The sequence below is a fragment of the Cryptotermes secundus genome, unplaced genomic scaffold (assembly GCF_002891405.2).
Source record: "Cryptotermes secundus unplaced genomic scaffold, Csec_1.0 scaffold444, whole genome shotgun sequence".
In the NCBI taxonomy this organism is placed as follows: domain Eukaryota; kingdom Metazoa; phylum Arthropoda; class Insecta; order Blattodea; family Kalotermitidae; genus Cryptotermes; species Cryptotermes secundus.
In genome coordinates this window covers 200,345-217,828 of record NW_019743153.1, presented here as the reverse complement: position 1 = coordinate 217,828, position 17,484 = coordinate 200,345, and positions in this window count along the sequence as shown.

Sequence of the window (17,484 nt, the reverse complement as noted above, 5' to 3'; positions counted from 1 at the left end):
CGGCAGCGGTAGCGGTAGTGGTAGTGGTAGTGGTAGTGGTAGTGGTAGTGGTAGTAGTGGTCACGATAGTAATTCTCAAAATAGTAGACGTAGTCACGATATTAGTAGTCGTACAAGCAGTAGTAGTAACAAATAAAAATTATAATGACAGACCTACTACACAACTCGTTCAGCTGACACTTGATAAATCGTCTATTATCCAATTTAGATAACGGAAAATAGCGATGGTGAAAATGTGGTGCTTTACCACTTTAGTTAGTTACTCCAAAATGAGGTTACATTATGCCAAGAACGTATTGTGGCATGTATGCTGAAAGCCAGAATTGGAAAACCAGTAGAGATAGCCATCGCTAGGTAACGGCTCTCCAGACATGCCCGTTGTTAGGAAATACCTTAGTAACACGCAATAATGGAGTAACTGAGAAGCGATATTCTCTAAGCAGTCCTTGCCGATAGCTACGTGATGCAACAATAAAATGAATGTCCTGAGAACTCTTTTCTATACGGTTCGTGTCGAGGCTACATAAGGAGTCGATTTGCGTTGTGACCTGTTTCCCCCACTGCGCATGCTTGATACTGAAATTATATCCCGCTGATATGGGACTCATATTCTCAATCTATTTCCCCTAGTGCGCATGTCTGAAGGTGTGTGAGTTCTCATGGCTTACGGTGAAAATCAAACAGTAGTTTCGGAGATCGAACATTCTTATGGATAGTTAATCATGGTGTTTCTACTACACGGTAATTTCTTCTTTTTCTGTGTATTTAATAAAAATAACTAGCCTAGTTTTAGTTGAATCGTTGTTAATTAAATTGTCAGTATTGACGTTTGCGTCTTCCGTTAGATTCGTAGAGCGTACCCACATATTAGGCGTATTATTGCTATTGATTTCAGTTTGATGAGTATTACTTTGCATGAATACTAACCGCCATGTTCCACATTGTTGGGATGATGATGGCATTTCAAACTCACCACTCCTGTGTGTTATCTCATTCGATAAAGCAATGTAAAACAGGCAATTTGCAGCACAGACAATTTACTACGGTCTACGTTAATTTAATACCCGAAATCCCGGATTATAAAAAGTAGACGTTTTCCAATAACGTTTTGTTATCCCAACGGTTTATTATGAGCAATTAAAATTTCATAATAGTAATTACTCATTCTTTTAAGCATTAAATTCGTTTAATATTTAAATATAACTTCCTACTGGACGGGAGACAAGCAATGTCTGCATTACAATGCTCTTCAAGGAAATATCTTTGTTATGAGAATCAGACAAAATATATAACCATGCTGTGTGAACAAAATGAGAATTTTAATATTACAACAGATGATTATACAAAAACATTGCCCTAAACGGCTAGTGAACAAAAAAGGGATGTAGTTCTAAATGTGTGTGAATTATTCTGTATCGATAATACATTTCAGGATTAAAATGATCTTCTGTCAGAACTTCTTTCTTTAATTTGATTTGGCTCATTTTGGTCGGTCACACTACTAATTACAGAGTGGATAGTTTTCAGTCCAGTGTGACATACAAGTTTATAACCCTTCAGTCTTTTTCGCCTTACATGTTTCGATTGAAAAGAATCATCCTCAGAGGCGCACCACTACGATCAGGAAACACTGTCACATAAGATGTTCTAACAATACGCACTTATGATGCTCACTATATAAATTTTGTTATTGTCACGGTTGGTTTTGGTGTTTGTCCCAGGCACTCACGACGGCGCTTCTTGAAGAGTAAACTTACGTATGATGCTTCTTTTAGGCGTATTTGCTGGGTATTCTGACTGGGATTTTCCACTGCACGTGATATGATATTCACTTTTCATACATTTACATTAGCCTCCCAATGTATTTAAATTTGTATTAAAATTTTCTTTTGCATGTAAAAAATTAGTTATTATGTTAAAATATCGTGAGCCGACATTGGGTCATGTTGTTTTCCTCCTGATGGTAGGAGATGTCGTTTATTTCTCTTGATTTTATGTTATTATTATTAGTCATGTAGTTTACGTGCATGCTGACTCGTTTGTACTCGTTTGTACCGTGATAATAATAAAATTTATATAGTGAGCATTATTCATAGCTTAAGTGCATATGGTTAAAACATCTTATGTGACAGTGTTTCCTGATCGTAGTGCTGCGCCTCTGAGGATGATTTTTTTTTAATCGAAACATGTAAGGCGAAAAAGACAGAAGGGTTATAAACTTGTATGTTACACTGGACTGAAAACTATCCACTCTGTATCTTTCTTTAAGTTAAGTAGTCACATATTTTGTTTCCATCCGATTTAAATTTTGTTCATTAACAGTGCCATTCCTCATGCGATCCTACGCGACGTCAGCAGATATTACTTCATAAAGTAACTTAATAAAATAAGATAATATCTATTTCATTCTTCTTTCCATCCTGCTGATAAGTAACGTAATCAATTTGATACATTCAGTGTGAGTAGAAGAACATTTAAGCGCCAGGAACTCAAAATTACAGACACGCGCACGCATATGATCGTACGTGTTCCACGTCATTTGTCAGTAGTGCATTAGCGATAAATATATCCTTTCAGTGTGCTTGTGAGAACACAACCGCTTGGTGCACGGAGTGTGCAGCAGCTGAATCGCGGAGATAATCTCCAACGCCCTCTTGTCATTTCCCTTCCTCTTTCTCCCTACTGGGGGAGATCCTTTGTCCCGGTCAGACACACGTACAAAGGCTATTAGGTCCATGACACTTCAGTGCATACCGGTGCAAGCCACGACAACAGTGCAATACGAAATCACGATGGTGTCGCTCATTAATACAGAGGGGCCCAAAATATTTATACAGACTTAGAGGTTATGAAAGGACACAGCCATAAAGTTCAAGAGATATCAAGTACGGCGCGTAATGTGATCATCTCTCAAAAGATGGTGCTAGTTACATGAATATGAGAGCCATCTTATCGAATGGCGGACAGCAAAAGAAAATGGCGGCTGATATATATATATATTCAGCTGCCGATATTTCCCTTCAGATGTTTTTATATTAAAGGGCGACGTTTCAGAAGCTGGTTCTGCTTCCATATTCAGCTAAAATAGGAAACTTAATGATGGATTCATTGGAAAGAGCTAATATCCATCAGTGGACCAGAGACTGGTGTGAGCCTTCGTCAAGAACATTAAAAAGTTAATTGTAAATCTATTATTGGGTTGTTCGATGCAGATACGAGAATTGCGGAAGGAACAGATGTGCCTAATAGTCAACATGCGAAGACTATAGGATCATATGCTGTGTATCAAAGTCAAGCTTACTTAAGGTGGATGAAACATTGTCTCTAATTAACAGTTGCATAATGAATGTTGTCCTCACTACGTAACGACCATGTGATCAATAAACAATTTTATTTGATGTCACATAATTGCAGCTATACTAAATATAGATACTAAGAAAATAACACGAGTGTTGTCTCTTGATTGTGACACAGTGTTGTCGGTATGTTGTCACCAACATTTTGTAGGCATTTTCCTTCTTCCATCATCAGGGTAAAAGCAACGAGCGAATAAATTAATAAATGAATGCTCAAGGGGTAGGCCTAGAGCAGCCCTTGCGCCGCGAACTTCAATACTCTATTTTGCATGCCCCTCCATTTCAGCCCTTCAACAATCCTACACTTGGAATGGAGTGTGTTATTTTCACTTACACGGGCGCTTTGGCAGTCATCTCACTCCACAGTCACAGAGAATGAGACAGTAAATCAGCTATTCACAGACTTCAAGAAAACCTATGATTCAGTTAGGAGGAAGGTCATCATCATCAGTAATCTGTCAGACGACAGGTCCACAGTCTCTTCCAAAACAATTCCTCCACTTAATGCGATCTAGAGCCTTCTCCTTCAAATGACAGTATCCTCTTCTGTCCCCAAGGTCATCCAGCATCTTCTTACGTCTTCAATCCGCCCCTCTATCTTTCCTTCAATAACTTCTTTTAGAAGGCAGTTTCTGCGTAAAACATGACCAATCCAATTAGCCTTCCGTTTTCTTATTTCATGTAGGATATTCCTCTGCTCACTGACTCTAATTAACACATCTTCATTTCTCACATAATCGGTCCAACTGATTTTTTCCCTCCTTCTCCAACACCACATTTCGAAACTTTCTAGATGTTTCTGATCTACTGCCCTAAGTGTCCATGTTTCAGCCCCATACAGAGCTATGCTCCAAATGTAGCATTTCACTAGTTTCTTCCTCAAATTTAAGTCCAATTTGCTGGTAAAAAGATTCGTCTTCTTGCTAAATGCAGGCTTTGCCATGGCAATTCTAGGCTTAATTTCACTAGTACACCTTCCATCATATGTTAACAAGCTACCGAAATATTTAAAACATTTCACATTCTAGGAGGAAGATATATATTATATTTAAGCATCCTGTTGCACTATACACTTCTATATGTAATAATACAAATGCCGTCGTGAATGCAACAATTTATTTGTTGTAGTTCTTTGTGTTTTCTTTCTCTACACTATATGTTTCGGCCGTAACTGGCCATCATCAGGTGTATTTTTCACTACGTAGCTGTCACACTGCATACAATCCAAAATCTAAAACACCAGCCTGTCAGTTTTTGTTTAAAGTCTCGCCAACATACGTTCGTCAATTTGATTTTAGAATTCCAGTTTAAATTTTGAATTTTAAATTAAAAAAAATAAATTGTAAACTGGAATTCTAAAATCAAATTGACGAACGTATGTTGGCGAGACTTTAAACAAAAACTGACAGGCTGGTGTTTTAGATTTTGGATTGTATGCAGTGTGACAGCTACGTAGTGAAAAATACACCTGATGATGGCCAGTTACGGCCGAAACATGTAGTGAAGAGGAAGCAGACACAAACTACAACCAAATAAATTGTTGCATTCACGACGGTTTTTGTATTATTACATATAGTAGGAGGAAAGTATTGTACATTATTTACATACAGTTTGGGGTACCCATGAAACTACGAGTAGTTAGGCTGATTGATATTTGTTTAAACGAAACCTATAGAGAAGGCCATATAGGCAAACAGTTGTCTGATAATTTCTCTATCCAGAATGGGCTAAAACAAGGAGAAGCTTTATCGCCACTGCTTTTGATTGAATTCAGGTAATGCTTGCTACCATTCAGTCCAGAACCTTTTGTCCTCTCGTCCGCTGTCCACACATTTATTCTGCCGGTTTGTTGTGGCACTTATAAATTTATCTCTTCAGTGAGACAAATAATGTTACACACTTGGACCTAAACCGCCTACATGTTTATCAACTTAGCCTACTAGCGTGTCCCTACGGCTAGCTTATAACTCATACCGTTCCTCCTCGGCCATTTGTATAAGAAGTAATGAAATTTATATTTATTTAGAACTGTATAACAATTATCAGCGGGTCACGGGGTTCATATTGTACCCTTTCATATTTGTATTGATTCATCTAAGCGTCTCGCTCCAATGGGCTGATATTTTAATCCTGTTTGAGGTCATTCATTCACTGTGTGCTCTCCCGTTTCCTCTGTACCCTCCATGTCACCTTGGGAAAGGTATAAAATGGACATTTATAATGCTGCGTTATTTCTTCATTGCTTGTACGAGGCATGTATATGTTAGGAAAGAAGCGGGGCATAGAGCCATTCTGTTCACAATTGATGGCCGTTAAATTCAGTAAGACACATTTAGATTTCTTCTTTTCTGTGTAAACAACATTAAGCCACTTTGCATTTCAAGACACATCTGGAGGTCGTAGGCGATAAAGCGGGCGTAGATAGCCGAGTGCAAGTAAGCACAAAGTATTGGAACATTTTTTGTAAGCAAGTCCCTTACTATAGGCCTATTGATTTATGAAAAGATGGCTGTATAGAAGTTTGAATGTTGATTTGAAAGGTATACGAAATCAACGGAAAGTATACAGAATTGTACCTCTCCTATTGAAGGAAACCATCTCCGATTTCAATTTGAATATATTTCAAATGGGCATTTCGGCTTCGGGACCGCTGTGTGACATTGTGCCTATTACACCCTAAGGAAAGGATATAAATATAATAACACAAATGGGGAAGTATCCGTAGACAAGTACAGTAATGTGAAAAATGTATTGTTAACATATACGAGCACACTAACACAAATCTATGTGAAACAATATCAAACTCCTTCTGTATTACTGTATTATTAGATCTTTGACCAATAGCTGTAGACAACTGACTATCTAAATAACTAACTAAGAAATTCAAGGAGCGGAGTCCTTCGTGAGAAGCCAGTAGTCTCTCAGCCATTCAAGAATTTCCCAAAATATTATGGAATCTGAAAGTTCATTCGAGTTGTCACAAGAGCTCGCCGCTTATAATATATTCTGAACCAGATGAATCTAGCCTACACCCAGTCCTACTTCTCTGAGATCAATTTTTATGTTATCGCCTCATCTATGTCTATGTTTTCCTAGTGGTAGCTTTAGACTAGCTCAAGCGGAGTTGCCCACTACCTATAAATCTCTCAAACAAATCGTTAGAGCTGCTTTTTTTCGTAATTTCAAAATATGTAAGTTCTGTTTATGAACTTCATAGCTTGTACCCTTCTCCAAGTATCATTAGAATGATCAAGTCAAGGAGGATGAGGTGGGCAAGGCATGAATCGCGAATGGGGGAGACGAGGAATGCGTATAGGATATTGGTGGGAAAGCCAGAAAGAAATAGACCACTAGGAAGACCAAGACGTAGGTGGGTGGACAATGTTAAAATGGATCTTAGAGAGATAGGATGGTAAGGTATGGATTGAATTGATCTGACTCAGGATAGGGACCAGTGGATGGCTCTTGTGAATACGGTAATGAACTTTCGGGTTCCATAAAATGCTGGGAAATTTTTGACTAGCTGCAGAATTGGCGGCTCCTCAAGAAAGGCTCAGCTCCATGAGTAAGTAAGTAAGTAGGCCGCGCTATAGCTCAAGCGGTTACTCACTGGCTTCCCGCCGCGGCGACCCTGGTTCGATCCCGGTTGTGGTCAAGTGGGATTTGTGGTGGACAAAGTGGCGCTGTGGCAGGTTTTCTCAGAGTTCTTCGGTTTCCCCTGCCAATCTTCATTCCACCAATTACTCCACAGTCACCCTCACCTATCATCTGGGGATGGTACAATAGGCCAGAAGTGGCCGCAGCACAAGGGACTTAGTCCCACCCAACTAGCAATAAAAATAAATAAATAAATAAATAAGTTGTGTTTATGATAAACAGTTGTTTCGACATGTACGGATCAAAGAAATGTCACTATTCCTCTTAAGCTGTTGGTAGTATCGGAAGTCGAGCCTGACTCATTATGCTCAAAAGTATGTCATATTTTAGTAGGTCCGAGGTTCGAACTCAATTCAGACCGCTTGCTCTAATTTCAGCTTTTTGCGTTCCCAACGAGAATTATTTGTAACAAGGACACGCCATGCCGCTAAGCACTGTATATATATATGGCGCCTCTTTAGACCGTCCAATTCCTTGACTTATTGTCATTAAATTTTACACGAATAATTATAAAATGTACGTTTGTATGAATTTTGGATAGCATAATCACTTAGCTCTTGTAATCTACTGGAATATCTAAATTCACTTACTGTTTGTTACGTCACCATTGTATTGTTGTGTAAGTTTGGTCAGAATTTTTAAATTAAAGAAATCTACAGAATTATTAGTTTTTTGGACTTTTTGCATCAGTGATTGAGATTAACTCTTTCTACGAGGCCCCATTAAGTAGGTGTCTTCCTTTCTCACCTGAAGACGGAAACATATTAGTTTCCGAAACGTCGTGTCCTCTATTACCTAGAATTTAGGATGATGGAAAAAGTCCAAAAATTCAGTAATTCTGTGTCAGAACCCTTAAAATCTACTTAAAGACATCTAATTTTGAGTCCCACATTTTGGTTCAATTCGTGAGGAACCTAACGCCAAAACACGTGGCAATTAAATTTCAAAAAGGCATATGCGTTACTGAGCATCTAATTATCCAGGACTCGAGGCTACAGAAGAACTCGTCTGCAATAATTTAAACTTATCATTATGTTATTAATTTTCCACTGTCTAAAAATTGGATTTCTAACTGCTGGCCGTTGTTTCTGTAGCTAATACATGGTACAAAGTGGATTCTCAGCTTGACCAGTCTGGTGATCGAATAAAGGCTGTGTGAGGGGACGTAGCACCAGTGTTCCTTTGTGTCAGTTACGTTCATAAAGCAACATGATGTAAACTGCAGCTGTAGTGAATTACTTCTTCACTGCGAAAGGTAGACTATTGTTCAGATACTTGTAAAAATATTTTTCTTGTTTTTAGGACAAGATTACAATTTTGTATTTATGGTCTTCAGTGACATTACTTTGAAAAATGTAAAATGCATAGGAAAAGAACATCAGTATCTTGCTCCTGGTAAAATGAAAAAGCAATCTGGGGTAAAGTGTTTGTTGCTACAAGAATGGTAGGCAATGCACAGACAGTGACAGAACATACTTCATTATCGGGCATGTTTGCGTGTGGCTTATTCTACGACGCTGTCATTCTGTCTGTCTGTCTGTCTATCTATCTATCTATCTATGGCTGTACAGTCCTTTGTTGAACCTTTGCCTCTTTTTCAGTTTCTTAATCCTTTACACAGTCGATAGGACCCCTTGGGCGGGGGATCAGCCCGTCGCAAGGCCAAAACCTACACACAGACAACATATCCCGAGTGGGATTTATGGTATGTAGTTTGTTAGAGGGCAGAATCTACTTCTATATCTTACTGTATTTCAGGCAATCCTGATGGTTCAGTCATGAAAAGAAAAAAAAAAAAGAAAACAAGGAAATATACAGGATGTTCTTTTTTAGTTACGTAACTTTTCAAAGTTTTAAGAAATCCTAGAATGATTTCCAGTAATATGCATTACAGTTCTATATTTAGAATTCTTTTCCGGGCAATGTTTTTAATTCGAGATTAAAATATTTGTCTTTTTATTTGTTCATCAACAGAATATTTCATTTCTTTTTGTGGGTTACATAGTCCTTAAACCACTTACTTACTCATGGAGTTAAGCCCTTCATGAGAAGCCACCAAATTTGCAGCTACTCAAGAATTTCCCAGCATTTTATTCAACCCGAAAATCATTACCGTATTCACAAGAGCCCTCCACTGGTCCCTATCCTGAGCCACATCAATCTAATCCATACCATCCCAACCTATCTCCCTAAGGTTCATATTAATATTGTTCACCCTGTTACGCCTTGGTCTTTCCAGTGGTCCCTTTCCTTCTAGTTTTCCCACCAATATCCTATATGCAGTCCTTAAACTACATCTACAAATACTTTCAATTAATATATTTTCTTTCGTGAGAATATTAAAATTTTGACCTATAACTTGTTTATCGCTTCAGTTATTCACTTGAGAAATAAGCAGGTGCACTTCCTTATGAGATTGTAACATTCGGAAACTTCCAGAGGCAGGATGGCTATTATCAGGCGCAACCACTGACGCTAGACTGCGATACTCGGTCCGCAAACGTTATATTGCGTTGTGGGGACTTAGTAGATCAAGCCGTTTCATTTGGGGACAGAGTGTGTGCGCGAGAAACCTCATATTAGCCTCCCGTCCCACCCGTCGGACATTACATCGCGCCTCAGGAGCAGGGAGCAGCAGTTCAATACACCACAATGAAGAATGCTGTACGACACACACATGGGCAGCCCAACACAGTCTGAAAATTCGTATGGACAACGCTTACTACTGTACCCCATAAAGCAAGTTTTTTAAAACAAAACTCTGTTAGCACCGTGATGATTTTGTTAATTTACTGCCGGAATATCATATTGTAACATAATGCTTTACATAAACACGCATTAATTGGCTGTAGGTACACAAGCGGCACTAACATGATTATTTACATTAAGATAATAGGATATTCGTGTATTTGTTACGTACATTTTGAAAGTTTGGTTGAATAAATATCGCGGATATGTTACCATAACGAGGCATTATCGCCTGTAACTGCTCCTGTCACCTCTATTTATAACGCACTTTTAATTGGAAAAGTGGGTACTTTACACTCTATATTAATTTAAAACCTTCATTACTGCACAATGTCAATAAATCTATTTATCCTTAGATTATGGATGCGTCTAGTTAATTTAATTTCCTTAATAGAATCCTAATTGTATTATTGTTGTGGGTTATTTAGATGCATGGAGAATATTTCAGACTACAAATCATCCAGTACGATCTATGACACATCCAGTACTGAGACTTAATAACATCAGGGTATTACCATTGTGTTTGCGTGCGTGGACTGAGGAAAATCACGAAACCCTCAGCATAATCGTCTCTGCTAAATATATTTTGTTTAAAATTTCCAAACACAGCAGAATATATTCCTCATAAAATTTGAGTATCTAAATTACGTAATAGCTCAGTAACACTTTATCAGTAAGGATAGATTGATGTTTATTTTCAGCAGGGCGCTCAGGAAAATGTTTGGAACTAGGCAGGAGGAAGTGATAGAAGGGTGGAGGAAAGCGTAGAACGAGGAGCTTCATAAATTGTACTGTTCAGCAAACATTTTATTAAGGAGGATGCATGTGTCAGGTGTGGAGGGAATCAGGAATACATGTAAAATTTGGGCTCAGAATCCTGACGGGAGGAGGTCACTTGGGAGACAGAGTAGACTGAATGACAGAATTGAAATAATTCTGAAAGAAGTATGATTTTTGGTTATGGGCTGGATTTGTGCCTAGTGAGTGCATCTTGATGTTCCTTTATGCGGGCGATAACATCCATTATGTGATCGAGCAGTTCGTCTCGTGTATCAACTTTTTTTTTCTGTATATTTTACTCTTCATCCAACTGAATAAACAGAAATTTAACTGGGTCATGTCAGGAGATCCTGGTGGCCAGTTAATGATACTGCCACGGCCGATCCATCGATTAGAGAGACTTGTCATTGAGATGTTGCATCACAAGTTGGGTATAGTGAGAAGGAGCTTCGTCATACTGAAAGTACATAGCAATCCGTCTAGCCAAAGGAACATCCTCTAATTGTTCTGGTAAGCCATTTTGCAGGAGGTCCAGGTAATTATGTCCTGTCATACGATCGCCTAAAATCAATCAACACGCCGTCGATCATACCGCACCACACACACTGACAGCGAAACGACGTTGAAAATTTGTTTCCACAGTACTATGTTGATTGTCGTGAGACCACCGATGCAAGGACGTGTGTTGCTGATTCTGTTAAGAATGAAAGTAGATTCACCAGTGAATTGTATTAATGGAAGAATTTGGCGATTAGTATATAACCAGTGACAAAATTCTAGAGGCATAGCATTGCCCACTAGATGTAGATTTTGCACACGCTCTGGGTTAAATGGGTACAAGCCGTCATCATGCAATTTGCGCCATACACGTGTTCATGAAATACCAAGACTTGCAGAAGGTCTTCGCATGCTAGTAGTAGGGCTACGCTCTACCATTTCAAGAAGGTTGTCCTCTTCCTCCACATCCTGTTGACGTGCTCGTTCAGATGAAACATGAGCACTGGGAAGTGTCACGTTCACGCAATATATTGAACTCTTTGGAAAACACTCTGTGGCCGCACCTTAGCTCAGGCGGTTAGTCGTTAGCTTCCCACCGCAGAGGCCTGGGTTGAGCCCGGGTCTGGTCATGTGGGATTTATGGTGGACAAAGTGGCGCTGCAGCAGGTTTTCTCCGAGTACTTAGGATTCCCCTGCCAATCTTCATTCGACCAATTGCTCCACAGTCACCACCATCAATCATCGGGGGNCTACAATAGGCCAGCAGTGGCCAAAGTGGACTCAGTCTCAACCCACTAAGAATAATAATAATAAGAAGAAAACACTCAACAATCCGGAATTCTGCGCATAGGAAACCGTCGACGGTATTCTTCACCAGCAGCAGTGGCGCTGCCATCGCAAAAGCCGTAAACTTACAGCATATCAGCATATTCTGCATTTGGTGAAGATGTGCGGCAATTTTCACAACGCTCCTACAGTGTCACAACGGCCAACTGACGCTTCACACCGATTCACACGCTTCAGTGACGCAGTACGGCGTGAGAGAAGGACAATATTGGACGGCAAATCCAAACTAGTGTAGAGTGAAACCGTTCGGAATAGGACACACGTACATATACAATTTTTTGCTTACAATGACTGGTACCATGACTTTCCAGAATATTGACCTCTCTTTCTGGGATACTCTATATAGTCACTCTAAAATTGCGACACGATTATTATTATTATTATTATTATTGGGACACGCGGTAGCGTAATTGTTTGAGGCACTATGTTACAAGTAGGAAGGTCGCGGGTTCGAGTCCCCATGAGGCGGATTTTTTTCAATTTACTTAATCCTTCCACTCACACTATGGCCCTGGGTTCGACTCAGTCTCTAACAGAAATGAGTATCAGGAATCCTCCTAAGGGGTAAAGGGCGGACGGTACTTAAAGCTGACAACCTTACTGCCACCTGTGAGAAAATGTGAGAGACTCAACATTTCACAACCCTATGGGTCTTCACGGCTTGTTACAGGGATATTTTACTTTTATATTATTATTATTATATAAATTGCCTTGCTTTTTATTTTTGTGTTCTATTTCTTTTTCTTTACTTGTTCCTACCTTGTAATTGGCCTTTGGGCTGTTTAGTTGACACGTACGTACATATGAATTGAACTGAAACGTTGTCATTACCCTCACCGCTATCATCATCATCATCATCATCATCATCATCATCATCATCATGATCCTGCAGTCCACCACTTCTGGCTATCTGGTCAGTGGAGTCCAACATAGAGTGCTGGTTGAAAGGTCGATAGCAGGCAAATCGCTGTGACTGTGGTTGCCGGCGTGGACAATAGTAGAACCATATTGACCTTTCTGCTACTGTTACCAGAGATCTGACCGCCTATTTGCTGTGACATTATTGGTTTGTTTGCTGGACTTCTCGCCAGAGGACCAGAGAACGTGTCCACATACTGTGTGCCGCGTCCTAATATTGTAAACGTGCTTCCCGAATTATTAAATAGATTTAATGTGAAATTAATTGATGCTTATGTGAACATTTGTTATAATACTGTTTGGAACAAGTACAGGAAGATCATGCACATCATAATGAGCGGCTAGGAAGGCACAGATCGAATTTAATAGCTCATAAATGTGAGGTACAGCTATCTCTGTAACAGGACGTGAAGGCCCATATGGTTGTGAGACGTCGAGGTTCCCACATTTTCTCTAGACAAACGGCTCACAGATGTTGGTAAGATTGTCAGCCTTGCGCCGACCGCCCTTTATCCCCCAGGTAGGTTCCTGGTACTCATTTCTCTTATAGGCCGAGTCGACCCCAGGGCCATAGTGCGGCTGGAAGGATTAAGTCCATTGAAAAAAGTCCACCTCATCGGGACTCGAACTCGCGACCTTCCCGCTTGTAACATGGTGCCTCAAACAACTACGCTACCGCGTGCCCCTTTCGTAGCTTATATTTGGCTTAAATATATAGTAGCTGATGAAGGTCCAATTTATATATGTAAAAAAAGAGCTTTACTAAAGTAAACAGTTGTCTCTAGGCTTCTGTTTGTTTATTAAACGGAAAAAGCAAGACGTATAAGCGTTATGGTACAGGACTAGGGTACATGATTTAATAGTTCACCATACATAAAGAATCATATATATATACAAGATTTTTAACCACCTTCCAATGTGATTGATAAGAATTGTGCTTTTAGTGTCCCCTTTATACTTACTTTGGCGTATTTAGGTATGATGTTTCTGTTTTCACATGTTCGGTTATACCGTGTATGTGCGTTGTCTTATTACGAGTTTCCTTGATGTACTGATTTGCCAGTCTCGCTTGAACTGTGTTTTATCTTTATATAAATGCACGAAATTAGCAGAAATAAAACCATTTTCAACCAATATCACGGCTACTATACGTAGCATGAAAATGTACATAATATGGAATCTTTGTATGTTGCATCCTGTTGTATGTCATGTACATTGAATATTTTTATGACAGTCGAAAGAAAAATATCTTATAAAATATATAAATATAGATTATTTACATTAAAATTTTAAAACCTTAAAACACATGTTTCCACCATTATTGGGCATCAAAATAATCCAATTATGGATCCATATTAGAAAACAACTTCAGCACCTAAGCACAAGAAGTACGCCTGATCATGACGCAGTGAGGGTCGAAACATGTGATTTAAGTTTTTTAAGATTTTAATGTAAATAATCTATATTTATATATTTTCATAAAAATATTTGTGTCGATGGATTTAAAAACACTCAATATATAATATGGAATATTAACTTTGTGAGAGACTACAGCTGAAAAGTACAGTTTTTCAATAGAATTATTTAATATTACACGGAGAACTACATGAATAGGCAACCGCGCGCGTGACACGCGCTCGTGCGCCTGTGTGCATATAGGCCTATACACATTCATATCAACGCTTTATTATGAAATGTAGCAATCGACACACAGCTTGAAAGAGAACATACCGTTATCGCTCCATGTATATATGGATTACATAAAACTTATTTAGTTAAAATTTGTTAATTGAAAGCGGCGTTATTACACGCGAGACTTAACTAAACGAGCATTGTGACAGTGACCTCCATTGACATCGCGAGACGTGTCCTTCGTCTGTATGTGCGGTGGATGCAAATATTCTTAAGACAGGACAGTAATGGACACTTTTCAGGGCCATAACCGTCATACTTATCTGAAGGAATTGTTTTTCTCACTCACTCACTCATGGAGCTGAGCCCTTCTTGAGAATCTGCCAATTGTGCAGGTACTCAAGAACGTCTCGTCATTTTAAAGATCCCGAAGGTTCATTACCGCGTTCACAAGAGCCTACACTGGTCCCTGTCCTGACCCAAATCGATCCAGTCCATACTATCCCATTCTATTTCTCTAAGATCCATTTTAATATTATCCACCAACCTACATCTTCGTCTTCCTAGCGGTCTCTTTCCTTCTGGCTCTCCAACCAATATCCTATATGCATTCCTATTCTCTCCCATTCGTGCTATTTGCTCTGCCCATCTCTCCCCTCTTGACTTGATTGTTCTCATGTTTTTCTCACTTGAACGTGAAATTACTTAGAGCAGAGCATATCGTGACAGGTAGTGTATGTATTACGTGAATAAAACGGTAAACGCCCGGAAAGACAAAATAGGATGACTTGCGTAAGTGTTCAGAAATCCATATAGGCTACCTCGTCGTTAACCAAACATTACAGCCTAGAGAGAAAAAATAAAATGAGAACTTTTCGTTTTTAAGTAATCCTAATTTATGTATGTGTAAAAACAAATTTTTGTCCAGAGTAATGAGATATGCAGCATACAACAAAGTTGCTGATGGAGAAGTAATTTTAAGGAAAACAGTCGAGTTGTAATACCACGGAAGTAGTCATCTTACGTGGCCGACCTCATGACTAGATTTCTGCCAGTTTGAAACGAGAACGGTACTATCACAACATTCCCGGCACACAGAAGAAAATAATATAAATTTTGTTACCTTTATTTTGCACTAATGCGTATATCCATTACCTGAATTGTCCACAATTCACTGGGAAATTATTCGCAATATGTTCCACCACGCAATTTACAGAAATTCTGTTTATATTGCCGTATCCCCGAATGTTAGTCCTTCATAAACCTAAACGTGTTGAATCTGAAACTGTTCGGCATTACGGGCGTCTTTATTTGAGCCCATGTATCCGGAAACTGTTCTGATGGTCTTAATTAGAGAAAATGTCACTACAATGGTACATTGAAATAAAACACACTCACTTTCGAACTGTCTTCCCGTAATGACTCATTAGACTGTTCTAATAGGGTCACATAAATTCGGAATCGACGCCAGTTCAGCGCCTACGAGTATAGCGCTGGAGTAAATTTCCAAGAGACGTAATGTAAGTAATTGTTCCCATTAACCTCGTGACAAAGATAAAGGACGTAACTCGAGAAAAGCAAACAGATAAGCTTACATCTACAGCAGCAACGTATGTTTTCTGTTACATGTAGTCACGATATTCGGTAACACTAGAGTATCACTTTTAAAATCTCCATACAAACTTTTTTTAATGCTAGTGGGGTGGGACTAAGTCCCTTGTACTGCGGCCACTTCTGGCCTATTGTACCAGCCCTAGATGATAGGTGAGGGTGATTGTGGAGCAATTGGTGGAATGAAGATTGGCAGGGGAGACCGAGGTACTCGAAGAAAACCTGTCCCAGCGTCACTTTGTCCACCACAAATCCCACTTGACCAGACCCGGGATCGAACCCGGGCCGCCGCGGTGGGAAACCAACGACTAACCGCTTGAGCTATGGCGCGGCCCCCATAAAAACTTGTATGGACTACGCGACGAGGACTTTTCTGACGCCGATTGTCGCTTACTTTGTAAAGAACTCGATTTTCCGATCTCAGTGGCCGCGCGGTCTAAGGCATAAGCTGTCTTCGAACGCTGGGAACCTGGGTTCGAATCCCGCTCACGGAGTGGATGTCTTTGTGCGTTTATTGTGTTTGTATTGTTCTGTGTAGGCAGCGGCCTTGTAACGGGTTGATCCCAAGTCCAAGGAGTCCCACCGACTGCGTATAAGATTAAGAAACTGAAAAAGCGGCCAAGGTCCAACAGATGACTGTAGAGGCATATATATATATATATAGATAGATAGATAGATAGATAGATAGAGAACCCGAATTTCCATGCAAGTGTACTAACGAAACCAACATTATCCGAGTATTTTGTACTGGGCGAGTTTGAATCATATCCACAATCTCTCTTTCTATTTGTTTAATATACTTTTTAATGTTATCGTCCCATATACAACTATCCTTGGAAACGATCTTTCCATTCCAGGTTTTGTGACCAAAATTTTTATTACATTATCCATATCTCCCAGTACATGATGGATGCCTCGCCCAGCTCATCTTCCCTGATTTTACCACTCTGATATTTTTTTCCGATCAGTACAAATTTTGAAGGGCCCCATTATGAGAGTACAGTGTTACAACCGTATTAACGCACGAGAACGCGAAAAATTATGAAGTAGCCTCTCTCTGCTCTGCTGCATATATCTAACGCAACAAACAATAGTCCTATGGGACTTATTACAGAATTCCCTTCATGATTGACTGTATGTCTCGCAGGAGTATGGATCATTAGTAGAAATTGAGAACACAACCTGAAGATAGCATCAGTAAATGCTAGTGAGAGGTATCTGCATTTCAGCTGGTATCGCATACTCAACCGCTATCGAAGAAAGTCGCATAGCGCTCATATTAAGTGAAGTCGTGTCTTAGAGAGTCTCTGAAACGCTATAATGTGCAAATGAGATTCGGGCGGGGAGGGGGATCTGTGCTAACTGTAGCCAGAGACGAGATTTTTCAAATTCTAGTTGAATTTTCGAAGGATATTTGACTAATCCCGGTCACTGTAGC